Genomic DNA, 25,840 nt, shown 5'->3' with positions numbered 1-25,840 from the left:
AAACGTTTCGGCGCTTGGCCTCCCACCCCAGATCCCGCAGGTCGCTCACAAGGATGTGGCCCCGGAGGCTTCAGGGCCCGGGGACTGCGGTCCCTTGGGCATCCCACCTGCCCGCCCACGCTGCGCTAGGCGCTGCCCTGTCGCAGACCGGGCCAGCCTTCCTGCCCGATAGCAGCTGGCCCGAAGCCAGTGGGAGCCACCTTTGCGTTAGCAAAGCCCCTTACCCAGCAACGCCCCCCTTGCCCCCACACCACCGTCCGAGCTCAGGACCCCGCCCCAGGTGGCCGGCAGGCCCGCGGAAGCGGCCTGGGCCCTCTATCCCTCTCCGGCACACGGCCGCGGCAAAACGGTGGAGGGGGGGCTTTTTCCGGATGGAGCTGTGGAGAGACACCCACCGGCAGACAGGTGGCGGCGCCGGGGCTGGGCTCCAGTGGGGACCGCCAGGTGCAGGTCGAGGGGCTCGCGGGCCGCATGGACGGCACCCGGGTCCGCGGCCATGTCTGCTTCGAGTCAGGGGACGAACGGAGCATATGGTTTGCCGCTGCCTTCAGGGACGCCTTCTGGCCGCCTGGCCGCTCAGGCAGGCGGGGAGCGCCCCATCAGACGCTTGCTGTGGTGGGAGGGTCCTGAGGAGGTGGGGCCTGCAGCGGTACCCGGCGGGGGCGGAGACGGCCGCCGCCACCACCGCCGCCACCGCCGCCGCCACCGCCGCCAACGCCACGACCGCCGCGGTCGACAAAATGAGAAGGGTGTGTAGCGGGAGGCAAAAAGCCTACAGCACCTGGCGTTCCCAGGAGCTCTCCCGTCCGGGAGGTCTGCCGTCCAACTACTAACCAGGCCCAACCCTGCTTAGCTTCCGAGATCGAGTCGAGATCGGGCCCGTCTAGGGTGGTTTGGCCGTAGACACTGGGGGGGTCGCGGGCTTCCACTTGAGGTGCAGCTTAGCAGGCTCTTGGGCCTTACCGCCGGCCCAGTGGCCCGCCCGCCCCGGCAGGGCCCCGCCGCCCGCCTAGGCAGGGGAACGGAGGTCTCGGGTACCAGGCGGTGGCAGAGGAGTTGGCGACCACCCAGGCCAGGGTGGGAGGGACCCAGGAAACATTTCGGCGCTTGGCCTCCCACCGCAGATCCCGCAGGTCGCTCACAGGGTTGTGGCCCAGAGGCTTCAGGGCCCGGGGCCTGCGGTCCCTTGTGCATCCCACCTGACCGCCCACGCTGCGCTAGGCGCAGCCCTGTCGCAGACCGGGCCGGCCCTCCTGCCCGACAGCAGCTGGCCCGAAGCCAGTGGGAGCCACCATTGAGTTGGCAAAGCCCCTTAGACCCAGCAACTCCACCCTTGCCCCCACACCACCGTCCGACCTCAGGACCCCGCCCCTGGTGGCCGGCAGTCCCGCGGATGTGGCTGGGCCCTCTATCCCTCTCCGGCACCCGGCCGCGGCGAAACGGTGGAGGGGGGGCTTTTTCCGGATGGAGCTTTGGAGAGACACCCACCGGCAGACAGGTGGCGGCGCCGGGGCTGGATCCAGTGGGGACCGCCAGGTGCAGGTCGAGGGGCTCGCGGGCCGCATGGACGGCACCCGGGTCCGCGGCCATTTCTGCTTCGAGTCAGGGACGAACGGAGCATATGGTGTGCCGCTGCCTTCCAGGGACGCCTTCTGGCCGCCTGGCCGCTCAGGCAGGCGGGGAGCGCCCCATCAGACGCTTGCTGTGGTGGGAGGGTCCTGAGGAGGTGGGGCCTGCAGCGGTACCCGGCGGGGGCGGAGACGGCCGCCGCCACCACCGCCGCCACCGCCACGACCGCCGCGGTCGACAAAATGAGAAGGTGTGTAGCGGGAGGCAAAAGGCCTACAGCACCTGGCGTTCCAGGGAGCTCTCCCGTCCGGGAAGTCTGCCATCCAACTACTAACCAGGCCCAACCCTGCTTAGCTCCGAGATCGAGTCGAGATCGGGACCGTCTAGGGTGGTTTGGCCGTAGACACTGGGGTGGTCGCGGGCTGCCTCTTGAGGTGCAGTTTAGCAGGCCCTTGGGCCTTACCGCCGGCCCAGCGGCCCGCCCGCCCTGGCAGGGCCCCGCCGCCCGCCTAGGCGGGGGAACGGAGGTTTCGGCGACCGGGGGGTGGCGGAGGAGTTGGCGACCTCCCAGCGCAGGCGGGTGGGACACAGCAAGCTTTTCGGCGCTTCGTGCCCCGCCCCAGATCCCACAGGCCGCTCACAGGGACGTAGCCCCGGAGGCTTCAGGGCCCGGGGTCGGCGGTGCCTCGGGCATCCCACCTGCGCGCCCACGCTGTGGTAGGCGTAGCTCAGAGGCAGACTGGTCCGACCCTCCTGTCCTACAGCAGCTGGCCCGAAGCCACTGGGAGCCACCATTGAGTTGGCACGGCCCCTTAGACACAGCAAGGCCACCCTTGCCCCGACGCCACCGTCCGAGCTCAGGACCTCGTCCCAGGTGGCCGGCAGGTCCGGGGAAGTGGCCTGGGCCCTCGATCCTGCTCCTGCCCACGGCCGCGGCGAAGGGGCAGAAGGGGTGCTTTTTCCGGATGGAGCTGTGGAGAGACACCCCGGAAGACAGGTGGCGGTGCCGGGGCTGGACTCCAGTGGCTGCGACCAGGTGCAGCTCGCGGGGCTCGCGGGCCGAACGGACGGCACCCGGGTCCGCGGCCATGTCTGGGTGACGTCAGGCCGCCCCCTGGAGCGGCTGGTGTGTCGCTGCCTTCCAGGGACGCCTTCTGGCCGCCTGGCCGGTCTGGCAGGTGGGGAGTGCCCCATCAGACGCTTGCTGTGGTGGGAGGGGCCTGAGGAGGTGGGGCCTGCAGCGGTACCTGGTACCCGGCGGGGGCGGAGACGGCCGCCGCCGCCGCCACCGCGGGCGACAAAAGGAGAAAGCAGAGCGGAAGGCAAAAATCCTACAGCACCCGGTATTCCCAGGAGCTCTCCCATCCAGGAGGTCTCCCATCCAAGTTCGAACCAGGCCCGACCCTGCTTAGCTTCCGAGATCCAGACTTGATCGGGCCCGTCTAGGCTGGTTTGACAGTAGGTGTCAGTGGGTCGCAGGCTGCCTCTTGAGGCGCAGCTTAGCAGGCCCATGGGACTTACCGCCAGCCCAGCGGCCCGCCCGCCTAGGCAGAGGAACGGAGGTCTCGGGGACCAGGTGGTGTCGGAGGTTTTGGCGACCACCCAGCCCAGGGCGGGAGGGACCCAGGAAACGTTTCGGCGCTTGGCCTCCCACCCCGGATCCCGCAGGTCGCTCACAGGGATGTGGCCCCGGAGGCTTCAGGGCCCGGGGCCTGCGGTCCTTTGGGCATCCCACCTGACTGCCCACGCTGCGCTAGGTGCAGCCCTGTCGCAGACCGGGCCGGCCTTCCTGCCCAACAGCAGCTGGCCCGAAGGAAGTGGGAGCCACCGTTGAGTTGGCAAAGCCCCTTAGACCCAGCAACGCCACCCTTGCCTCCACACCACCGTCCGAGCTCAGGACACCGGCCCAGGTGGACGGCAGGCCCGCGGAAGCGGCCTGCGCCCTCTATCCCTCTCCGGCACCAGGCCACGGCGAAACGGTGGAGGGGGGGCTTTTTCCGGATGGAGCTGTGGAGAGACACCCCCCGGCAGACAGGTGGCGGCGCCGGGGCTGGGCTCCAGTGGGGGCCGCCAGGTGCAGGTCGAGGGGCTCGCGGGCCGCATGGACGGCACCCAGGTCCGCGGCCATGTCTGCTTCGAGTCAGGGGACCAACGGAGCGTCTGGTGTGCCGCTGCCTTCCAGGGACGACTTCTGGCCGCCTGGCCGCTCAGGCAGGCGGGGAGCGCCCCATCAGACGCTTGCTGTGGTGGGAGGGTCCTGAGGAGGTGGGGCCTGCAGCGGTACCCGGCGGGGGCGGAGACGGCCGCCGCCACCACCGCCGCCACCGCCGCCGCCACCGCCGCCAACGCCACGACCGCCGCGGTCGACAAAATGAGAAGGTGTGTAGCGGGAGGCAAAAAGCCTACAGCACCTGGCGTTCCCAGGAGCTCTCCCGTCCGGGAGGTCTGCCGTCCAACTACTAACCAGGCCCAACCCTGCTTAGCTTCCGAGATCGAGTCGAGATCGGGCCCGTCTAGGGTGGTTTGGCCGTAGACACTGGGGGGGTCGCGGGCTTCCACTTGAGGTGCAGCTTAGCAGGCTCTTGGGCCTTACCGCCGGCCCAGTGGCCCGCCCGCCCCGGCAGGGCCCCGCCGCCCGCCTAGGCAGGGGAACGGAGGTCTCGGGGACCAGGCGGTGGCAGAGGAGTTGGCGACCACCCAGGCCAGGGTGGGAGGGACCCAGGAAACATTTCGGCGCTTGGCCTCCCACCGCAGATCCCGCAGGTCGCTCACAGGGTTGTGGCCCCAGAGGCTTCAGGGCCCGGGGCCTGCGGTCCCTTGTGCATCCCACCTGACCGCCCACGCTGCGCTAGGCGCAGCCCTGTCGCAGACCGGGCCGGCCCTCCTGCCCGACAGTAGCTGGCCCGAAGCCAGTGGGAGCCACCATTGAGTTGGCAAAGCCCCTTAGACCCAGCAACTCCACCCTTGCCCCCACACCACCGTCCGACCTCAGGACCCCGCCCCTGGTGGCCGGCAGTCCCGCGGATGTGGCCTGGGCCCTCTATCCCTCTCCGGCACCCGGCCGCGGCGAAACGGTGGAGGGGGGGCTTTTTCCGGATGGAGCTTTGGAGAGACACCCACCGGCAGACAGGTGGCGGCGCCGGGGCTGGATCCAGTGGGGACCGCCAGGTGCAGGTCGAGGGGCTCGCGGGCCGCATGGATGGCACCCGGGTCCGCGGCCATTTCTGCTTCGAGTCAGGGGACGAACGGAGCATATGGTGTGCCGCTGCCTTCCAGGGACGCCTTCTGGCCGCCTGGCCGCTCAGGCAGGCGGGGAGCGCCCCATCAGACGCTTGCTGTGGTGGGAGGGTCCTGAGGAGGTGGGGCCTGCAGCGGTACCCGGCGGGGGCGGAGACGGCCGCCGCCACCACCGCCGCCACCGCCACGACCGCCGCGGTCGACAAAATGAGAAGGTGTGTAGCGGGAGGCAAAAGGCCTACAGCACCTGGCGTTCCAGGGAGCTCTCCCGTCCGGGAAGTCTGCCATCCAACTACTAACCAGGCCCAACCCTGCTTAGCTTCCGAGATCGAGTCGAGATCGGGACCGTCTAGGGTGGTTTGGCCGTAGACACTGGGGTGGTCGCGGGCTGCCTCTTGAGGTGCAGTTTAGCAGGCCCTTGGGCCTTACCGCCGGCCCAGCGGCCCGCCCGCCCTGGCAGGGCCCCGCCGCCCGCCTAGGCGGGGGAACGGAGGTTTTGGCGACCGGGGGGTGGCGGAGGAGTTGGCGACCTCCCAGCGCAGGGCGGGTGGGACACAGCAAGCTTTTCGGCGCTTCGTGCCCCGCCCCAGATCCCACAGGCCGCTCACAGGGACGTAGCCCCGGAGGCTTCAGGGCCCGGGGTCGGCGGTGCCTCGGGCATCCCACCTGCGCGCCCACGCTGTGGTAGGCGTAGCTCAGAGGCAGACTGGTCCGACCCTCCTGTCCTACAGCAGCTGGCCCGAAGCCACTGGGAGCCACCATTGAGTTGGCACGGCCCCTTAGACACAGCAAGGCCACCCTTGCCCCGACGCCACCGTCCGAGCTCAGGACCTCGTCCCAGGTGGCCGGCAGGTCCGGGGAAGTGGCCTGGGCCCTCGATCCTGCTCCTGCCCACGGCCGCGGCGAAGGGGCAGAAGGGGTGCTTTTTCCGGATGGAGCTGTGGAGAGACACCCCGGAAGACAGGTGGCGGTGCCGGGGCTGGACTCCAGTGGCTGCGACCAGGTGCAGCTCGCGGGGCTCGCGGGCCGAACGGACGGCACCCGGGTCCGCGGCCATGTCTGGGTGACGTCAGGCCGCCCCCTGGAGCGGCTGGTGTGTCGCTGCCTTCCAGGGACGCCTTCTGGCCGCCTGGCCGGTCTGGCAGGTGGGGAGTGCCCCATCAGACGCTTGCTGTGGTGGGAGGGGCCTGAGGAGGTGGGGCCTGCAGCGGTACCTGGTACCCGGCGGGGGCGGAGACGGCCGCCGCCGCCGCCGCCACCGCGGGCGACAAAAGGAGAAAGCGGAGCGGAAGGCAAAAATCCTACAGCACCCGGTATTCCCAGGAGCTCTCCCATCCAGGAGGTCTCCCATCCAAGTTCGAACCAGGCCCGACCCTGCTTAGCTTCCGAGATCCAGACTTGATCGGGCCCGTCTAGGCTGGTTTGACAGTAGGTGTCAGTGGGTCGCAGGCTGCCTCTTGAGGCGCAGCTTAGCAGGCCCATGGGACTTACCGCCAGCCCAGCGGCCCGCCCGCCTAGGCAGAGGAACGGAGGTCTCGGGGACCAGGTGGTGTCGGAGGTTTTGGCGACCACCCAGCCCAGGGCGGGAGGGACCCAGGAAACGTTTCGGCGCTTGGCCTCCCACCCCGGATCCCGCAGGTCGCTCACAGGGATGTGGCCCCGGAGGCTTCAGGGCCCGGGGCCTGCGGTCCTTTGGGCATCCCACCTGACTGCCCACGCTGCGCTAGGCGCAGCCCTGTCGCAGACCGGGCCGGCCTTCCTGCCCGACAGCAGCTGGCCCGAAGGAAGTGGGAGCCACCGTTGAGTTGGCAAAGCCCCTTAGACCCAGCAACGCCACCCTTGCCTCCACACCACCGTCCGAGCTCAGGACACCGGCCCAGGTGGACGGCAGGCCCGCGGAAGCGGCCTGCGCCCTCTATCCCTCTCCGGCACCAGGCCACGGCGAAACGGTGGAGGGGGGGCTTTTTCCGGATGGAGCTGTGGAGAGACACCCCCCGGCAGACAGGTGGCGGCGCCGGGGCTGGGCTCCAGTGGGGGTCGCCAGGTGCAGGTCGAGGGGCTCGCGGGCCGCATGGACGGCACCCAGGTCCGCGGCCATGTCTGCTTCGAGTCAGGGGACCAACGGAGCGTCTGGTGTGCCGCTGCCTTCCAGGGACGACTTCTGGCCGCCTGGCCGCTCAGGCAGGCGGGGAGCGCCCCATCAGACGCTTGCTGTGGTGGGAGGGTCCTGAGGAGGTGGGGCCTGCAGCGGTACCCGGCGGGGGCGGAGACGGCCGCCGCCACCACCGCCGCCACCGCCGCCACCGCCACGACCGCCACGGTCGACAAAAGGAGAAGGTGTGTAGCGGGAGGCAAAAAGCCTACAGCACCTGGCGTTCCCAGGAGCTCTCCCGTCCGGGAGGTCTCCCATCCAACTACTAACCAGGCCCAACCCTGCTTAGCTTCCGAGATCGAGTCGAGATCGGGCTCGTCTAGGGTGGTTTGGCCGTAGACACTGGGGGGGTCGCGGGCTTCCACTTGAGGCGCAGCTTAGCAGGCGCTTGGGACTTACCGCCGGCCCAGTGGCCCGCCCGCCCCGGCAGGGCCCCGCCGCCCGCCTAGGCAGGGGAACAGAGGTCTCGGGGACCAGGCGGTGGCAGAGGAGTTGGCGACCACCCAGCCCAGGGCGGGAGGGACCCAGGAAACGTTTCGGCGCTTGGCCTCCCACCGCAGAGTCCGCAGGTCGCTCACAGGGATGTGGCCCCGGAGGCTTCAGGGCCCGGGGCCTGCGGTCCCTTGTGCATCCCACCTGACCGCCCACGCTGCGCTAGGCGCAGCCCAGCCGCAGACCGGGCCGGCCCTCCTGCCCGACAGCAGCTGGCCCGAAGCCAGTGGGAGCCACCATTGAGTTGGCAAAGCCCCTTAGACCCAGCAACGCCACCCTTGCCCCCACACCACCGTCCGAGCTCTGTACCCCGGCCCAGGGGGCCGGCAGGCCCGGGGAAGCGGCCTGGGCCCTCGATCCTGCTCCCGCCCACGGCCGAGGCGAAGCGGCGGAGGGGGTGCTTTTTCCGGATGGAGCTGTGGAGAGACACCCTGGAAGACAGGTGGTGGAGCCGGGCCTGGGCTCCTGTGGCTGCGGCCAGGTGTAGCTCGCGGGGCTCACGGACCGAACGGACGGCACCCGGGTCCGCGGCCATGTCTGGGTGACGTCAGGCCGCCCCTGGAGCGTCTGGTGTGCCGCTGCCTTCCAGGGACGCCTTCTGGCCGCCTGGCCGGTCAGGCAGGTGGGGAGTGCCCCATCAGACGCTTGCTGTGGTGGGAGGGGCCAGAGGAGGTGGGGCCTGCAGTGGTACCTGGTACCCAGCAGGCGTGGAGACGGCCGCCGCCACTGACACCGCGGGCGACAAAAGGAGAAAGCGGAGCAGGAGGCAAAAAGCGTACAGCACCCGGCATTCCCAGGAGCTCTCCCATCCAGGAGGTCTCCCATCCAAGTTCTAACCAGGCCCGACCCTGCTTAGCTTCCGAGATCCAGACTTGATTGGGCCCGTCTAGGCTGCTTTGGCAGTAGGTGTCAGTGGGTCGCGGGCTGCCTCTTGAGGCGCAGCTTAGCAGGCCCTTGCGCCTTACCGCAAGCCCAGCGGCCCGCCCGCCCTGGCAGGGCCCCGCCACCCGTCTAGGCAGAGGAACGGAGGTCTCGGGGACCGGTTGCTGGCGCGAGGTGTTGGCGACCACCCAGCCCAGGGCGGGCGGGACCCAGGAAACGTTTCGTCGCTTGGCCTCCCACCCCAGATCCCGCAGGTCGCTCACAAGGATGTGGCCCCGGAGGCTTCAGGGCCCGGGGCCTGCGGTCCTTTGGGCCTCTCACCTGCCTGCCCTCGCTGCGCTAGGCGCAGCCCTGTCGCAGACCGGGCCGGCCTTCCTGCCCGACAGCAGCTGGCCTGAAGCCAGTGGGAGCCACCGTTGAGTTGGCAAAGCCCCTTAGACCCAGCAACGCCACCCTTGCCCCCACACCACCGTCCGAGCTCTGTACCCCGGCCCAGGTGGCCGGCAGGCCTGCGGAAGCGGCCTGGGCCCTCTATCCCTCTCCGGCACACGGCCGCGGCGAAACGGTGGAGGGGGGCTTTTTCCGGATGGAGCTGTGGAGAGACACCCCGGAAGACAGGTGGCGGCGCCGGGGCTGGGCTCCAGTGGCTGCGGCCAGCTGCAGCTCGTGGGGCTCAGGGGCCGAACGGACGGCACCCGGGTCCGCGGCCATGTCTGGGTGACGTCAGGCCGCCACCCGGAGCAGCTGGTGTGCCGCTGCCTTCCAGGGACGCCTTCTGGCCGCCTGGCCGGTCAGGCAGGTGGGGAGTGCCCCATCAGACGCTTGCTGTGGTGGCAGGGGCCTGAGGAGGTGGGGCCTGCAGCGGTACCTGACAGGGGCGGAGACGGCTGCCTCCACCACCGCCGCCACCATCGCCGCCACCGCGGGCGACAAAAGGAGAAAGCGGAGCGAGAGGCAAAAAGCCTACAGCACCCGGTATTCCCAGGAGCTCTCCCAGCCAGGACGTCTCCCATCCAAGTTCGAAACAGGCCCGACCCTGCTTAGCTTCCGAGATCCAGACTTGATCGGGCCCGTCTAGGCTGCTTTGGTAGTAGGTGTCGGTGGGTCGCGGGCTGCCTCTTGAGGCGCAGCTTAGCAGGCCCTTGGGCCTTACTGCCAGCCTAGCGGCCCGCCCGCCCTGGCAGGGCCCCGCCGGCCACCTAGGCAGAGGAACGGAGGTCTCGGTGATCGGGTGGTGGCGGAGGTGTTGGCGACCACCCAGCCCAGGGCGGGCGGGACCCAGCAAACGTTTCGGCGCTTGGCCTCCCACCCCAGATCCCGCAGGTCGCTCACAAGGATGTGGCCCCGGAGGCTTCAGGGCCCGGGGACTGCGGTCCCTTGGGCATCCCACCTGCCCGCCCACGCTGCGCTAGGCGCTGCCCTGTCGCAGACCGGGCCAGCCTTCCTGCCCGATAGCAGCTGGCCCGAAGCCAGTGGGAGCCACCTTTGCGTTAGCAAAGCCCCTTACCCAGCAACGCCCCCCTTGCCCCCACACCACCGTCCGAGCTCAGGACCCCGCCCCAGGTGGCCGGCAGGCCCGCGGAAGCGGCCTGGGCCCTCTATCCCTCTCCGGCACACGGCCGCGGCGAAACGGTGGAGGGGGGGCTTTTTCCGGATGGAGCTGTGGAGAGACACCCACCGGCAGACAGGTGGCGGCGCCGGGGCTGGGCTCCAGTGGGGACCGCCAGGTGCAGGTCGAGGGGCTCGCGGGCCGCATGGACGGCACCCGGGTCCGCGGCCATGTCTGCTTCGAGTCAGGGGACGAACGGAGCATATGGTTTGCCGCTGCCTTCCAGGGACGCCTTCTGGCCGCCTGGCCGCTCAGGCAGGCGGGGAGCGCCCCATCAGACGCTTGCTGTGGTGGGAGGGTCCTGAGGAGGTGGGGCCTGCAGCGGTACCCGGCGGGGGCGGAGACGGCCGCCGCCACCACCGCCGCCACCGCCGCCGCCACCGCCGCCAACGCCACGACCGCCGCGGTCGACAAAATGAGAAGGTGTGTAGCGGGAGGCAAAAAGCCTACAGCACCTGGCGTTCCCAGGAGCTCTCCCGTCCGGGAGGTCTGCCGTCCAACTACTAACCAGGCCCAACCCTGCTTAGCTTCCGAGATCGAGTCGAGATCGGGCCCGTCTAGGGTGGTTTGGCCGTAGACACTGGGGGGGTCGCGGGCTTCCACTTGAGGTGCAGCTTAGCAGGCTCTTGGGCCTTACCGCCGGCCCAGTGGCCCGCCCGCCCCGGCAGGGCCCCGCCGCCCGCCTAGGCAGGGGAACGGAGGTCTCGGGGACCAGGCGGTGGCAGAGGAGTTGGCGACCACCCAGGCCAGGGTGGGAGGGACCCAGGAAACATTTCGGCGCTTGGCCTCCCACCGCAGATCCCGCAGGTCGCTCACAGGGTTGTGGCCCCAGAGGCTTCAGGGCCCGGGGCCTGCGGTCCCTTGTGCATCCCACCTGACCGCCCACGCTGCGCTAGGCGCAGCCCTGTCGCAGACCGGGCCGGCCCTCCTGCCCGACAGCAGCTGGCCCGAAGCCAGTGGGAGCCACCATTGAGTTGGCAAAGCCCCTTAGACCCAGCAACTCCACCCTTGCCCCCACACCACCGTCCGACCTCAGGACCCCGCCCCTGGTGGCCGGCAGTCCCGCGGATGTGGCCTGGGCCCTCTATCCCTCTCCGGCACCCGGCCGCGGCGAAACGGTGGAGGGGGGGCTTTTTCCGGATGGAGCTTTGGAGAGACACCCACCGGCAGACAGGTGGCGGCGCCGGGGCTGGATCCAGTGGGGACCGCCAGGTGCAGGTCGAGGGGCTCGCGGGCCGCATGGACGGCACCCGGGTCCGCGGCCATTTCTGCTTCGAGTCAGGGGACGAACGGAGCATATGGTGTGCCGCTGCCTTCCAGGGACGCCTTCTGGCCGCCTGGCCGCTCAGGCAGGCGGGGAGCGCCCCATCAGACGCTTGCTGTGGTGGGAGGGTCCTGAGGAGGTGGGGCCTGCAGCGGTACCCGGCGGGGGCGGAGACGGCCGCCGCCACCACCGCCGCCACCGCCACGACCGCCGCGGTCGACAAAATGAGAAGGTGTGTAGCGGGAGGCAAAAGGCCTACAGCACCTGGCGTTCCAGGGAGCTCTCCCGTCCGGGAAGTCTGCCATCCAACTACTAACCAGGCCCAACCCTGCTTAGCTTCCGAGATCGAGTCGAGATCGGGCCCGTCTAGGGTGGTTTGGCCGTAGACACTGGGGTGGTCGCGGGCTGCCTCTTGAGGTGCAGTTTAGCAGGCCCTTGGGCCTTACCGCCGGCCCAGCGGCCCGCCCGCCCTGGCAGGGCCCCGCCGCCCGCCTAGGCGGGGGAACGGAGGTTTCGGCGACCGGGGGGTGGCGGAGGAGTTGGCGACCTCCCAGCGCAGGGCGGGTGGGACACAGCAAGCTTTTCGGCGCTTCGTGCCCCGCCCCAGATCCCACAGGCCGCTCACAGGGACGTAGCCCCGGAGGCTTCAGGGCCCGGGGTCGGCGGTGCCTCGGGCATCCCACCTGCGCGCCCACGCTGTGGTAGGCGTAGCTCAGAGGCAGACTGGTCCGACCCTCCTGTCCTACAGCAGCTGGCCCGAAGCCACTGGGAGCCACCATTGAGTTGGCACGGCCCCTTAGACACAGCAAGGCCACCCTTGCCCCGACGCCACCGTCCGAGCTCAGGACCTCGTCCCAGGTGGCCGGCAGGTCCGGGGAAGTGGCCTGGGCCCTCGATCCTGCTCCTGCCCACGGCCGCGGCGAAGGGGCAGAAGGGGTGCTTTTTCCGGATGGAGCTGTGGAGAGACACCCCGGAAGACAGGTGGCGGTGCCGGGGCTGGACTCCAGTGGCTGCGGCCAGGTGCAGCTCGCGGGGCTCGCGGGCCGAACGGACGGCATCCGGGTCCGCGGCCATGTCTGGGTGACGTCAGGCCGCCCCCTGGAGCGGCTGGTGTGTCGCTGCCTTCCAGGGACGCCTTCTGGCCGCCTGGCCGGTCTGGCAGGTGGGGAGTGCCCCATCAGACGCTTGCTGTGGTGGGAGGGGCCTGAGGAGGTGGGGCCTGCAGCGGTACCTGGTACCCGGCGGGGGCGGAGACGGCCGCCGCCGCCGCCGCCACCGCGGGCGACAAAAGGAGAAAGCGGAGCGGAAGGCAAAAATCCTACAGCACCCGGTATTCCCAGGAGCTCTCCCATCCAGGAGGTCTCCCATCCAAGTTCGAACCAGGCCCGACCCTGCTTAGCTTCCGAGATCCAGACTTGATCGGGCCCGTCTAGGCTGGTTTGACAGTAGGTGTCAGTGGGTCGCAGGCTGCCTCTTGAGGCGCAGCTTAGCAGGCCCATGGGACTTACCGCCAGCCCAGCGGCCCGCCCGCCTAGGCAGAGGAACGGAGGTCTCGGGGACCAGGTGGTGTCGGAGGTTTTGGCGACCACCCAGCCCAGGGCGGGAGGGACCCAGGAAACGTTTCGGCGCTTGGCCTCCCACCCCGGATCCCGCAGGTCGCTCACAGGGATGTGGCCCCGGAGGCTTCAGGGCCCGGGGCCTGCGGTCCTTTGGGCATCCCACCTGACTGCCCACGCTGCGCTAGGCGCAGCCCTGTCGCAGACCGGGCCGGCCTTCCTGCCCGACAGCAGCTGGCCCGAAGGAAGTGGGAGCCACCGTTGAGTTGGCAAAGCCCCTTAGACCCAGCAACGCCACCCTTGCCTCCACACCACCGTCCGAGCTCAGGACACCGGCCCAGGTGGACGGCAGGCCCGCGGAAGCGGCCTGCGCCCTCTATCCCTCTCCGGCACCAGGCCACGGCGAAACGGTGGAGGGGGGGCTTTTTCCGGATGGAGCTGTGGAGAGACACCCCCCGGCAGACAGGTGGCGGCGCCGGGGCTGGGCTCCAGTGGGGGCCGCCAGGTGCAGGTCGAGGGGCTCGCGGGCCGCATGGACGGCACCCAGGTCCGCGGCCATGTCTGCTTCGAGTCAGGGGACCAACGGAGTGTCTGGTGTGCCGCTGCCTTCCAGGGACGACTTCTGGCCGCCTGGCCGCTCAGGCAGGCGGGGAGCGCCCCATCAGACGCTTGCTGTGGTGGGAGGGTCCTGAGGAGGTGGGGCCTGCAGCGGTACCCGGCGGGGGCGGAGACGGCCGCCGCCACCACCGCCGCCACCGCCGCCGCCACCGCCGCCAACGCCACGACCGCCGCGGTCGACAAAATGAGAAGGTGTGTAGCGGGAGGCAAAAAGCCTACAGCACCTGGCGTTCCCAGGAGCTCTCCCGTCCGGGAGGTCTGCCGTCCAACTACTAACCAGGCCCAACCCTGCTTAGCTTCCGAGATCGAGTCGAGATCGGGCCCGTCTAGGGTGGTTTGGCCGTAGACACTGGGGGGGTCGCGGGCTTCCACTTGAGGTGCAGCTTAGCAGGCTCTTGGGCCTTACCGCCGGCCCAGTGGCCCGCCCGCCCCGGCAGGGCCCCGCCGCCCGCCTAGGCAGGGGAACGGAGGTCTCGGGGACCAGGCGGTGGCAGAGGAGTTGGCGACCACCCAGGCCAGGGTGGGAGGGACCCAGGAAACATTTCGGCGCTTGGCCTCCCACCGCAGATCCCGCAGGTCGCTCACAGGGTTGTGGCCCCAGAGGCTTCAGGGCCCGGGGCCTGCGGTCCCTTGTGCATCCCACCTGACCGCCCACGCTGCGCTAGGCGCAGCCCTGTCGCAGACCGGGCCGGCCCTCCTGCCCGACAGTAGCTGGCCCGAAGCCAGTGGGAGCCACCATTGAGTTGGCAAAGCCCCTTAGACCCAGCAACTCCACCCTTGCCCCCACACCACCGTCCGACCTCAGGACCCCGCCCCTGGTGGCCGGCAGTCCCGCGGATGTGGCCTGGGCCCTCTATCCCTCTCCGGCACCCGGCCGCGGCGAAACGGTGGAGGGGGGGCTTTTTCCGGATGGAGCTTTGGAGAGACACCCACCGGCAGACAGGTGGCGGCGCCGGGGCTGGATCCAGTGGGGACCGCCAGGTGCAGGTCGAGGGGCTCGCGGGCCGCATGGATGGCACCCGGGTCCGCGGCCATTTCTGCTTCGAGTCAGGGGACGAACGGAGCATATGGTGTGCCGCTGCCTTCCAGGGATGCCTTCTGGCCGCCTGGCCGCTCAGGCAGGCGGGGAGCGCCCCATCAGACGCTTGCTGTGGTGGGAGGGTCCTGAGGAGGTGGGGCCTGCAGCGGTACCCGGCGGGGGCGGAGACGGCCGCCGCCACCACCGCCGCCACCGCCACGACCGCCGCGGTCGACAAAATGAGAAGGTGTGTAGCGGGAGGCAAAAGGCCTACAGCACCTGGCGTTCCAGGGAGCTCTCCCGTCCGGGAAGTCTGCCATCCAACTACTAACCAGGCCCAACCCTGCTTAGCTTCCGAGATCGAGTCGAGATCGGGACCGTCTAGGGTGGTTTGGCCGTAGACACTGGGGTGGTCGCGGGCTGCCTCTTGAGGTGCAGTTTAGCAGGCCCTTGGGCCTTACCGCCGGCCCAGCGGCCCGCCCGCCCTGGCAGGGCCCCGCCGCCCGCCTAGGCGGGGGAACGGAGGTTTTGGCGACCGGGGGGTGGCGGAGGAGTTGGCGACCTCCCAGCGCAGGGCGGGTGGGACACAGCAAGCTTTTCGGCGCTTCGTGCCCCGCCCCAGATCCCACAGGCCGCTCACAGGGACGTAGCCCCGGAGGCTTCAGGGCCCGGGGTCGGCGGTGCCTCGGGCATCCCACCTGCGCGCCCACGCTGTGGTAGGCGTAGCTCAGAGGCAGACTGGTCCGACCCTCCTGTCCTACAGCAGCTGGCCCGAAGCCACTGGGAGCCACCATTGAGTTGGCACGGCCCCTTAGACACAGCAAGGCCACCCTTGCCCCGACGCCACCGTCCGAGCTCAGGACCTCGTCCCAGGTGGCCGGCAGGTCCGGGGAAGTGGCCTGGGCCCTCGATCCTGCTCCTGCCCACGGCCGCGGCGAAGGGGCAGAAGGGGTGCTTTTTCCGGATGGAGCTGTGGAGAGACACCCCGGAAGACAGGTGGCGGTGCCGGGGCTGGACTCCAGTGGCTGCGACCAGGTGCAGCTCGCGGGGCTCGCGGGCCGAACGGACGGCACCCGGGTCCGCGGCCATGTCTGGGTGACGTCAGGCCGCCCCCTGGAGCGGCTGGTGTGTCGCTGCCTTCCAGGGACGCCTTCTGGCCGCCTGGCCGGTCTGGCAGGTGGGGAGTGCCCCATCAGACGCTTGCTGTGGTGGGAGGGGCCTGAGGAGGTGGGGCCTGCAGCGGTACCTGGTACCCGGCGGGGGCGGAGACGGCCGCCGCCGCCGCCGCCACCGCGGGCGACAAAAGGAGAAAGCGGAGCGGAAGGCAAAAATCCTACAGCACCCGGTATTCCCAGGAGCTCTCCCATCCAGGAGGTCTCCCATCCAAGTTCGAACCAGGCCCGACCCTGCTTAGCTTCCGAGATCCAGACTTGATCGGGCCCGTCTAGGCTGGTTTGACAGTAGGTGTCAGTGGGTCGCAGGCTGCCTCTTGAGGCGCAGCTTAGCAGGCCCATGGGACTTACCGCCAGCCCAGCGGCCCGCCCGCCTAGGCAGAGGAACGGAGGTCTCGGGGACCAGGTGGTGTCGGAGGTTTTGGCGACCACCCAGCCCAGGGCGGGAGGGACCCAGGAAACGTTTCGGCGCTTGGCCTCCCACCCCGGATCCCGCAGGTCGCTCACAGGGATGTGGCCCCGGAGGCTTCAGGGCCCGGGGCCTGCGGTCCTTTGGGCATCCCACCTGACTGCCCACGCTGCGCTAGGCGCAGCCCTGTCGCAGACCGGGCCGGCCTTCCTGCCCGACAGCAGCTGGCCCGAAGGAAGTGGGAGCCACCGTTGAGTTGGCAAAGCCCCTTAGACCCAGCAACGCCACCCTTGCCTCCACACCACCGTCCGAGCTCAGGACACCGGCCCAGGTGGACGGCAGGCCCGCGGAAGCGGCCTGCGCCCTCTATCCCTCTCCGGCACCAGGCCACGGCGAAACGGTGGAGGGGGGGCTTTTTCCGGATGGAGCTGTGGAGAGACACCCCCCGGCAGACAGGTGGCGGCGCCGGGGCTGGGCTCCAGTGGGGGTCGCCAGGTGCAGGTCGAGGGGCTCGCGGGCCGCATGGACGGCACCCAGGTCCGCGGCCATGTCTGCTTCGAGTCAGGGGACCAACGGAGCGTCTGGTGTGCCGCTGCCTTCCAGGGACGACTTCTGGCCGCCTGGCCGCTCAGGCAGGCGGGGAGCGCCCCATCAGACGCTTGCTGTGGTGGGAGGGTCCTGAGGAGGTGGGGCCTGCAGCGGTACCCGGCGGGGGCGGAGACGGCCGCCGCCACCACCGCCGCCACCGCCGCCACCGCCACGACCGCCACGGTCGACAAAAGGAGAAGGTGTGTAGCGGGAGGCAAAAAGCCTACAGCACCTGGCGTTCCCAGGAGCTCTCCCGTCCGGGAGGTCTCCCATCCAACTACTAACCAGGCCCAACCCTGCTTAGCTTCCGAGATCGAGTCGAGATCGGGCTCGTCTAGGGTGGTTTGGCCGTAGACACTGGGGGGGTCGCGGGCTTCCACTTGAGGCGCAGCTTAGCAGGCGCTTGGGACTTACCGCCGGCCCAGTGGCCCGCCCGCCCCGGCAGGGCCCCGCCGCCCGCCTAGGCAGGGGAACAGAGGTCTCGGGGACCAGGCGGTGGCAGAGGAGTTGGCGACCACCCAGCCCAGGGCGGGAGGGACCCAGGAAACGTTTCGGCGCTTGGCCTCCCACCGCAGAGTCCGCAGGTCGCTCACAGGGATGTGGCCCCGGAGGCTTCAGGGCCCGGGGCCTGCGGTCCCTTGTGCATCCCACCTGACCGCCCACGCTGCGCTAGGCGCAGCCCAGCCGCAGACCGGGCCGGCCCTCCTGCCCGACAGCAGCTGGCCCGAAGCCAGTGGGAGCCACCATTGAGTTGGCAAAGCCCCTTAGACCCAGCAACGCCACCCTTGCCCCCACACCACCGTCCGAGCTCTGTACCCCGGCCCAGGGGGCCGGCAGGCCCGGGGAAGCGGCCTGGGCCCTCGATCCTGCTCCCGCCCACGGCCGAGGCGAAGCGGCGGAGGGGGTGCTTTTTCCGGATGGAGCTGTGGAGAGACACCCTGGAAGACAGGTGGTGGAGCCGGGCCTGGGCTCCTGTGGCTGCGGCCAGGTGTAGCTCGCGGGGCTCACGGACCGAACGGACGGCACCCGGGTCCGCGGCCATGTCTGGGTGACGTCAGGCCGCCCCTGGAGCGTCTGGTGTGCCGCTGCCTTCCAGGGACGCCTTCTGGCCGCCTGGCCGGTCAGGCAGGTGGGGAGTGCCCCATCAGACGCTTGCTGTGGTGGGAGGGGCCAGAGGAGGTGGGGCCTGCAGTGGTACCTGGTACCCAGCAGGCGTGGAGACGGCCGCCGCCACTGACACCGCGGGCGACAAAAGGAGAAAGCGGAGCAGGAGGCAAAAAGCGTACAGCACCCGGCATTCCCAGGAGCTCTCCCATCCAGGAGGTCTCCCATCCAAGTTCTAACCAGGCCCGACCCTGCTTAGCTTCCGAGATCCAGACTTGATTGGGCCCGTCTAGGCTGCTTTGGCAGTAGGTGTCAGTGGGTCGCGGGCTGCCTCTTGAGGCGCAGCTTAGCAGGCCCTTGCGCCTTACCGCAAGCCCAGCGGCCCGCCCGCCCTGGCAGGGCCCCGCCACCCGTCTAGGCAGAGGAACGGAGGTCTCGGGGACCGGTTGCTGGCGCGAGGTGTTGGCGACCACCCAGCCCAGGGCGGGCGGGACCCAGGAAACGTTTCGTCGCTTGGCCTCCCACCCCAGATCCCGCAGGTCGCTCACAAGGATGTGGCCCCGGAGGCTTCAGGGCCCGGGGCCTGCGGTCCTTTGGGCCTCTCACCTGCCTGCCCTCGCTGCGCTAGGCGCAGCCCTGTCGCAGACCGGGCCGGCCTTCCTGCCCGACAGCAGCTGGCCTGAAGCCAGTGGGAGCCACCGTTGAGTTGGCAAAGCCCCTTAGACCCAGCAACGCCACCCTTGCCCCCACACCACCGTCCGAGCTCTGTACCCCGGCCCAGGTGGCCGGCAGGCCTGCGGAAGCGGCCTGGGCCCTCTATCCCTCTCCGGCACACGGCCGCGGCGAAACGGTGGAGGGGGGCTTTTTCCGGATGGAGCTGTGGAGAGACACCCCGGAAGACAGGTGGCGGCGCCGGGGCTGGGCTCCAGTGGCTGCGGCCAGCTGCAGCTCGTGGGGCTCAGGGGCCGAACGGACGGCACCCGGGTCCGCGGCCATGTCTGGGTGACGTCAGGCCGCCACCCGGAGCAGCTGGTGTGCCGCTGCCTTCCAGGGACGCCTTCTGGCCGCCTGGCCGGTCAGGCAGGTGGGGAGTGCCCCATCAGACGCTTGCTGTGGTGGCAGGGGCCTGAGGAGGTGGGGCCTGCAGCGGTACCTGACAGGGGCGGAGACGGCTGCCTCCACCACCGCCGCCACCATCGCCGCCACCGCGGGCGACAAAAGGAGAAAGCGGAGCGAGAGGCAAAAAGCCTACAGCACCCGGTATTCCCAGGAGCTCTCCCAGCCAGGACGTCTCCCATCCAAGTTCGAAACAGGCCCGACCCTGCTTAGCTTCCGAGATCCAGACTTGATCGGGCCCGTCTAGGCTGCTTTGGTAGTAGGTGTCGGTGGGTCGCGGGCTGCCTCTTGAGGCGCAGCTTAGCAGGCCCTTGGGCCTTACTGCCAGCCTAGCGGCCCGCCCGCCCTGGCAGGGCCCCGCCGGCCACCTAGGCAGAGGAACGGAGGTCTCGGTGATCGGGTGGTGGCGGAGGTGTTGGCGACCACCCAGCCCAGGGCGGGCGGGACCCAGCAAACGTTTCGGCGCTTGGCCTCCCACCCCAGATCCCGCAGGTCGCTCACAAGGATGTGGCCCCGGAGGCTTCAGGGCCCGGGGACTGCGGTCCCTTGGGCATCCCACCTGCCCGCCCACGCTGCGCTAGGCGCTGCCCTGTCGCAGACCGGGCCAGCCTTCCTGCCCGATAGCAGCTGGCCCGAAGCCAGTGGGAGCCACCTTTGCGTTAGCAAAGCCCCTTACCCAGCAACGCCCCCCTTGCCCCCACACCACCGTCCGAGCTCAGGACCCCGCCCCAGGTGGCCGGCAGGCCCGCGGAAGCGGCCTGGGCCCTCTATCCCTCTCCGGCACACGGCCGCGGCGAAACGGTGGAGGGGGGGCTTTTTCCGGATGGAGCTGTGGAGAGACACCCACCGGCAGACAGGTGGCGGCGCCGGGGCTGGGCTCCAGTGGGGACCGCCAGGTGCAGGTCGAGGGGCTCGCGGGCCGCATGGACGGCACCCGGGTCCGCGGCCATGTCTGCTTCGAGTCAGGGGACGAACGGAGCATATGGTTTGCCGCTGCCTTCCAGGGACGCCTTCTGGCCGCCTGGCCGCTCAGGCAGGCGGGGAGCGCCCCATCAGACGCTTGCTGTGGTGGGAGGGTCCTGAGGAGGTGGGGCCTGCAGCGGTACCCGGCGGGGGCGGAGACGGCCGCCGCCACCACCGCCGCCACCGCCGCCGCCACCGCCGCCAACGCCACGACCGCCGCGGTCGACAAAATGAGAAGGTGTGTAGCGGGAGGCAAAAAGCCTACAGCACCTGGCGTTCCCAGGAGCTCTCCCGTCCGGGAGGTCTGCCGTCCAACTACTAACCAGGCCCAACCCTGCTTAGCTTCCGAGATCGAGTCGAGATCGGGCCCGTCTAGGGTGGTTTGGCCGTAGACACTGGGGGGGTCGCGGGCTTCCACTTGAGGTGCAGCTTAGCAGGCTCTTGGGCCTTACCGCCGGCCCAGTGGCCCGCCCGCCCCGGCAGGGCCCCGCCGCCCGCCTAGGCAGGGGAACGGAGGTCTCGGGGACCAGGCGGTGGCAGAGGAGTTGGCGACCACCCAGGCCAGGGTGGGAGGGACCCAGGAAACATTTCGGCGCTTGGCCTCCCACCGCAGATCCCGCAGGTCGCTCACAGGGTTGTGGCCCCAGAGGCTTCAGGGCCCGGGGCCTGCGGTCCCTTGTGCATCCCACCTGACCGCCCACGCTGCGCTAGGCGCAGCCCTGTCGCAGACCGGGCCGGCCCTCCTGCCCGACAGCAGCTGGCCCGAAGCCAGTGGGAGCCACCATTGAGTTGGCAAAGCCCCTTAGACCCAGCAACTCCACCCTTGCCCCCACACCACCGTCCGACCTCAGGACCCCGCCCCTGGTGGCCGGCAGTCCCGCGGATGTGGCCTGGGCCCTCTATCCCTCTCCGGCACCCGGCCGCGGCGAAACGGTGGAGGGGGGGCTTTTTCCGGATGGAGCTTTGGAGAGACACCCACCGGCAGACAGGTGGCGGCGCCGGGGCTGGATCCAGTGGGGACCGCCAGGTGCAGGTCGAGGGGCTCGCGGGCCGCATGGACGGCACCCGGGTCCGCGGCCATTTCTGCTTCGAGTCAGGGGACGAACGGAGCATATGGTGTGCCGCTGCCTTCCAGGGACGCCTTCTGGCCGCCTGGCCGCTCAGGCAGGCGGGGAGCGCCCCATCAGACGCTTGCTGTGGTGGGAGGGTCCTGAGGAGGTGGGGCCTGCAGCGGTACCCGGCGGGGGCGGAGACGGCCGCCGCCACCACCGCCGCCACCGCCACGACCGCCGCGGTCGACAAAATGAGAAGGTGTGTAGCGGGAGGCAAAAGGCCTACAGCACCTGGCGTTCCAGGGAGCTCTCCCGTCCGGGAAGTCTGCCATCCAACTACTAACCAGGCCCAACCCTGCTTAGCTTCCGAGATCGAGTCGAGATCGGGCCCGTCTAGGGTGGTTTGGCCGTAGACACTGGGGTGGTCGCGGGCTGCCTCTTGAGGTGCAGTTTAGCAGGCCCTTGGGCCTTACCGCCGGCCCAGCGGCCCGCCCGCCCTGGCAGGGCCCCGCCGCCCGCCTAGGCGGGGGAACGGAGGTTTCGGCGACCGGGGGGTGGCGGAGGAGTTGGCGACCTCCCAGCGCAGGGCGGGTGGGACACAGCAAGCTTTTCGGCGCTTCGTGCCCCGCCCCAGATCCCACAGGCCGCTCACAGGGACGTAGCCCCGGAGGCTTCAGGGCCCGGGGTCGGCGGTGCCTCGGGCATCCCACCTGCGCGCCCACGCTGTGGTAGGCGTAGCTCAGAGGCAGACTGGTCCGACCCTCCTGTCCTACAGCAGCTGGCCCGAAGCCACTGGGAGCCACCATTGAGTTGGCACGGCCCCTTAGACACAGCAAGGCCACCCTTGCCCCGACGCCACCGTCCGAGCTCAGGACCTCGTCCCAGGTGGCCGGCAGGTCCGGGGAAGTGGCCTGGGCCCTCGATCCTGCTCCTGCCCACGGCCGCGGCGAAGGGGCAGAAGGGGTGCTTTTTCCGGATGGAGCTGTGGAGAGACACCCCGGAAGACAGGTGGCGGTGCCGGGGCTGGACTCCAGTGGCTGCGGCCAGGTGCAGCTCGCGGGGCTCGCGGGCCGAACGGACGGCATCCGGGTCCGCGGCCATGTCTGGGTGACGTCAGGCCGCCCCCTGGAGCGGCTGGTGTGTCGCTGCCTTCCAGGGACGCCTTCTGGCCGCCTGGCCGGTCTGGCAGGTGGGGAGTGCCCCATCAGACGCTTGCTGTGGTGGGAGGGGCCTGAGGAGGTGGGGCCTGCAGCGGTACCTGGTACCCGGCGGGGGCGGAGACGGCCGCCGCCGCCGCCGCCACCGCGGGCGACAAAAGGAGAAAGCGGAGCGGAAGGCAAAAATCCTACAGCACCCGGTATTCCCAGGAGCTCTCCCATCCAGGAGGTCTCCCATCCAAGTTCGAACCAGGCCCGACCCTGCTTAGCTTCCGAGATCCAGACTTGATCGGGCCCGTCTAGGCTGGTTTGACAGTAGGTGTCAGTGGGTCGCAGGCTGCCTCTTGAGGCGCAGCTTAGCAGGCCCATGGGACTTACCGCCAGCCCAGCGGCCCGCCCGCCTAGGCAGAGGAACGGAGGTCTCGGGGACCAGGTGGTGTCGGAGGTTTTGGCGACCACCCAGCCCAGGGCGGGAGGGACCCAGGAAACGTTTCGGCGCTTGGCCTCCCACCCCGGATCCCGCAGGTCGCTCACAGGGATGTGGCCCCGGAGGCTTCAGGGCCCGGGGCCTGCAGTCCTTTGGGCATCCCACCTGACTGCCCACGCTGCGCTAGGCGCAGCCCTGTCGCAGACCGGGCCGGCCTTCCTGCCCGACAGCAGCTGGCCCGAAGGAAGTGGGAGCCACCGTTGAGTTGGCAAAGCCCCTTAGACCCAGCAACGCCACCCTTGCCTCCACACCACCGTCCGAGCTCAGGACACCGGCCCAGGTGGACGGCAGGCCCGCGGAAGCGGCCTGCGCCCTCTATCCCTCTCCGGCACCAGGCCACGGCGAAACGGTGGAGGGGGGGCTTTTTCCGGATGGAGCTGTGGAGAGACACCCCCCGGCAGACAGGTGGCGGCGCCGGGGCTGGGCTCCAGTGGGGGTCGCCAGGTGCAGGTCGAGGGGCTCGCGGGCCGCATGGACGGCACCCAGGTCCGCGGCCATGTCTGCTTCGAGTCAGGGGACCAACGGAGCGTCTGGTGTGCCGCTGCCTTCCAGGGACGACTTCTGGCCGCCTGGCCGCTCAGGCAGGCGGGGAGCGCCCCATCAGACGCTTGCTGTGGTGGGAGGGTCCTGAGGAGGTGGGGCCTGCAGCGGTACCCGGCGGGGGCGGAGACGGCCGCCGCCACCACCGCCGCCACCGCCGCCACCGCCACGACCGCCACGGTCGACAAAAGGAGAAGGTGTGTAGCGGGAGGCAAAAAGCCTACAGCACCTGGCGTTCCCAGGAGCTCTCCCGTCCGGGAGGTCTCCCATCCAACTACTAACCAGGCCCAACCCTGCTTAGCTTCCGAGATCGAGTCGAGATCGGGCTCGTCTAGGGTGGTTTGGCCGTAGACACTGGGGGGGTCGCGGGCTTCCACTTGAGGCGCAGCTTAGCAGGCGCTTGGGACTTACCGCCGGCCCAGTGGCCCGCCCGCCCCGGCAGGGCCCCGCCGCCCGCCTAGGCAGGGGAACAGAGGTCTCGGGGACCAGGCGGTGGCAGAGGAGTTGGCGACCACCCAGCCCAGGGCGGGAGGGACCCAGGAAACGTTTCGGCGCTTGGCCTCCCACCGCAGAGTCCGCAGGTCGCTCACAGGGATGTGGCCCCGGAGGCTTCAGGGCCCGGGGCCTGCGGTCCCTTGTGCATCCCACCTGACCGCCCACGCTGCGCTAGGCGCAGCCCAGCCGCAGACCGGGCCGGCCCTCCTGCCCGACAGCAGCTGGCCCGAAGCCAGTGGGAGCCACCATTGAGTTGGCAAAGCCCCTTAGACCCAGCAACGCCACCCTTGCCCCCACACCACCGTCCGAGCTCTGTACCCCGGCCCAGGGGGCCGGCAGGCCCGGGGAAGCGGCCTGGGCCCTCGATCCTGCTCCCGCCCACGGCCGAGGCGAAGCGGCGGAGGGGGTGCTTTTTCCGGATGGAGCTGTGGAGAGACACCCTGGAAGACAGGTGGTGGAGCCGGGCCTGGGCTCCTGTGGCTGCGGCCAGGTGTAGCTCGCGGGGCTCACGGACCGAACGGACGGCACCCGGGTCCGCGGCCATGTCTGGGTGACGTCAGGCCGCCCCTGGAGCGTCTGGTGTGCCGCTGCCTTCCAGGGACGCCTTCTGGCCGCCTGGCCAGTCAGGCAGGTGGGGAGTGCCCCATCAGACGCTTGCTGTGGTGGGAGGGGCCAGAGGAGGTGGGGCCTGCAGTGGTACCTGGTACCCAGCAGGCGTGGAGACGGCCGCCGCCACTGACACCGCGGGCGACAAAAGGAGAAAGCGGAGCAGGAGGCAAAAAGCGTACAGCACCCGGCATTCCCAGGAGCTCTCCCATCCAGGAGGTCTCCCATCCAAGTTCTAACCAGGCCCGACCCTGCTTAGCTTCCGAGATCCAGACTTGATTGGGCCCGTCTAGGCTGCTTTGGCAGTAGGTGTCAGTGGGTCGCGGGCTGCCTCTTGAGGCGCAGCTTAGCAGGCCCTTGCGCCTTACCGCAAGCCCAGCGGCCCGCCCGCCCTGGCAGGGCCCCGCCACCCGTCTAGGCAGAGGAACGGAGGTCTCGGGGACCGGTTGCTGGCGCGAGGTGTTGGCGACCACCCAGCCCAGGGCGGGCGGGACCCAGGAAACGTTTCGTCGCTTGGCCTCCCACCCCAGATCCCGCAGGTCGCTCACAAGGATGTGGCCCCGGAGGCTTCAGGGCCCGGGGCCTGCGGTCCTTTGGACCTCTCACCTGCCTGCCCTCGCTGCGCTAGGCGCAGCCCTGTCGCAGACCGGGCCGGCCTTCCTGCCCGACAGCAGCTGGCCTGAAGCCAGTGGGAGCCACCGTTGAGTTGGCAAAGCCCCTTAGACCCAGCAACGCCACCCTTGCCCCCACACCACCGTCCGAGCTCTGTACCCCGGCCCAGGTGGCCGGCAGGCCTGCGGAAGCGGCCTGGGCCCTCTATCCCTCTCCGGCACACGGCCGCGGCGAAACGGTGGAGGGGGGCTTTTTCCGGATGGAGCTGTGGAGAGACACCCCGGAAGACAGGTGGCGGCGCCGGGGCTGGGCTCCAGTGGCTGCGGCCAGCTGCAGCTCGTGGGGCTCAGGGGCCGAACGGACGGCACCCGGGTCCGCGGCCATGTCTGGGTGACGTCAGGCCGCCACCCGGAGCAGCTGGTGTGCCGCTGCCTTCCAGGGACGCCTTCTGGCCGCCTGGCCGGTCAGGCAGGTGGGGAGTGCCCCATCAGACGCTTGCTGTGGTGGCAGGGGCCTGAGGAGGTGGGGCCTGCAGCGGTACCTGACAGGGGCGGAGACGGCTGCCTCCACCACCGCCGCCACCATCGCCGCCACCGCGGGCGACAAAAGGAGAAAGCGGAGCGAGAGGCAAAAAGCCTACAGCACCCGGTATTCCCAGGAGCTCTCCCAGCCAGGACGTCTCCCATCCAAGTTCGAAACAGGCCCGACCCTGCTTAGCTTCCGAGATCCAGACTTGATCGGGCCCGTCTAGGCTGCTTTGGTAGTAGGTGTCGGTGGGTCGCGGGCTGCCTCTTGAGGCGCAGCTTAGCAGGCCCTTGGGCCTTACTGCCAGCCTAGCGGCCCGCCCGCCCTGGCAGGGCCCCGCCGGCCACCTAGGCAGAGGAACGGAGGTCTCGGTGATCGGGTGGTGGCGGAGGTGTTGGCGACCACCCAGCCCAGGGCGGGCGGGACCCAGCAAACGTTTCGGCGCTTGGCCTCCCACCCCAGATCCCGCAGGTCGCTCACAAGGATGTGGCCCCGGAGGCTTCAGGGCCCGGGGACTGCGGTCCCTTGGGCATCCCACCTGCCCGCCCACGCTGCGCTAGGCGCTGCCCTGTCGCAGACCGGGCCAGCCTTCCTGCCCGATAGCAGCTGGCCCGAAG

General features: G+C 70.0%; 12 pseudogenes; all 12 read right to left on the bottom strand.

The window, feature by feature from the left end:
- Positions 1–769: 769 nt before the first annotated feature.
- On the bottom strand, positions 770–905 carry LOC137209649 (5S ribosomal RNA; annotated as a pseudogene).
- A 3,063-nt stretch (positions 906–3,968) lies between these two features.
- LOC137209648 (5S ribosomal RNA) lies at positions 3,969–4,104 on the bottom strand (annotated as a pseudogene).
- A 937-nt stretch (positions 4,105–5,041) lies between these two features.
- LOC137209753 (5S ribosomal RNA) lies at positions 5,042–5,177 on the bottom strand (annotated as a pseudogene).
- Positions 5,178–7,163: 1,986 nt separating this feature from the next.
- Positions 7,164–7,299, bottom strand: LOC137209693 (5S ribosomal RNA; annotated as a pseudogene).
- A 3,085-nt stretch (positions 7,300–10,384) lies between these two features.
- LOC137209647 (5S ribosomal RNA) lies at positions 10,385–10,520 on the bottom strand (annotated as a pseudogene).
- Positions 10,521–11,457: 937 nt separating this feature from the next.
- LOC137209695 (5S ribosomal RNA) lies at positions 11,458–11,593 on the bottom strand (annotated as a pseudogene).
- A 1,998-nt stretch (positions 11,594–13,591) lies between these two features.
- On the bottom strand, positions 13,592–13,727 carry LOC137209646 (5S ribosomal RNA; annotated as a pseudogene).
- A 937-nt stretch (positions 13,728–14,664) lies between these two features.
- On the bottom strand, positions 14,665–14,800 carry LOC137209752 (5S ribosomal RNA; annotated as a pseudogene).
- A 1,986-nt stretch (positions 14,801–16,786) lies between these two features.
- LOC137209681 (5S ribosomal RNA) lies at positions 16,787–16,922 on the bottom strand (annotated as a pseudogene).
- Positions 16,923–20,007: 3,085 nt separating this feature from the next.
- On the bottom strand, positions 20,008–20,143 carry LOC137209644 (5S ribosomal RNA; annotated as a pseudogene).
- Positions 20,144–21,080: 937 nt separating this feature from the next.
- On the bottom strand, positions 21,081–21,216 carry LOC137209694 (5S ribosomal RNA; annotated as a pseudogene).
- Positions 21,217–23,202: 1,986 nt separating this feature from the next.
- LOC137209668 (5S ribosomal RNA) lies at positions 23,203–23,338 on the bottom strand (annotated as a pseudogene).
- Positions 23,339–25,840: the final 2,502 nt, after the last annotated feature.

Source organism: Pseudorca crassidens, chromosome 16 (genome assembly GCF_039906515.1).
Source record: "Pseudorca crassidens isolate mPseCra1 chromosome 16, mPseCra1.hap1, whole genome shotgun sequence".
NCBI lineage: Eukaryota > Metazoa > Chordata > Mammalia > Artiodactyla > Delphinidae > Pseudorca > Pseudorca crassidens.
This window is presented reverse-complemented; position numbering and strand designations above follow the sequence as displayed.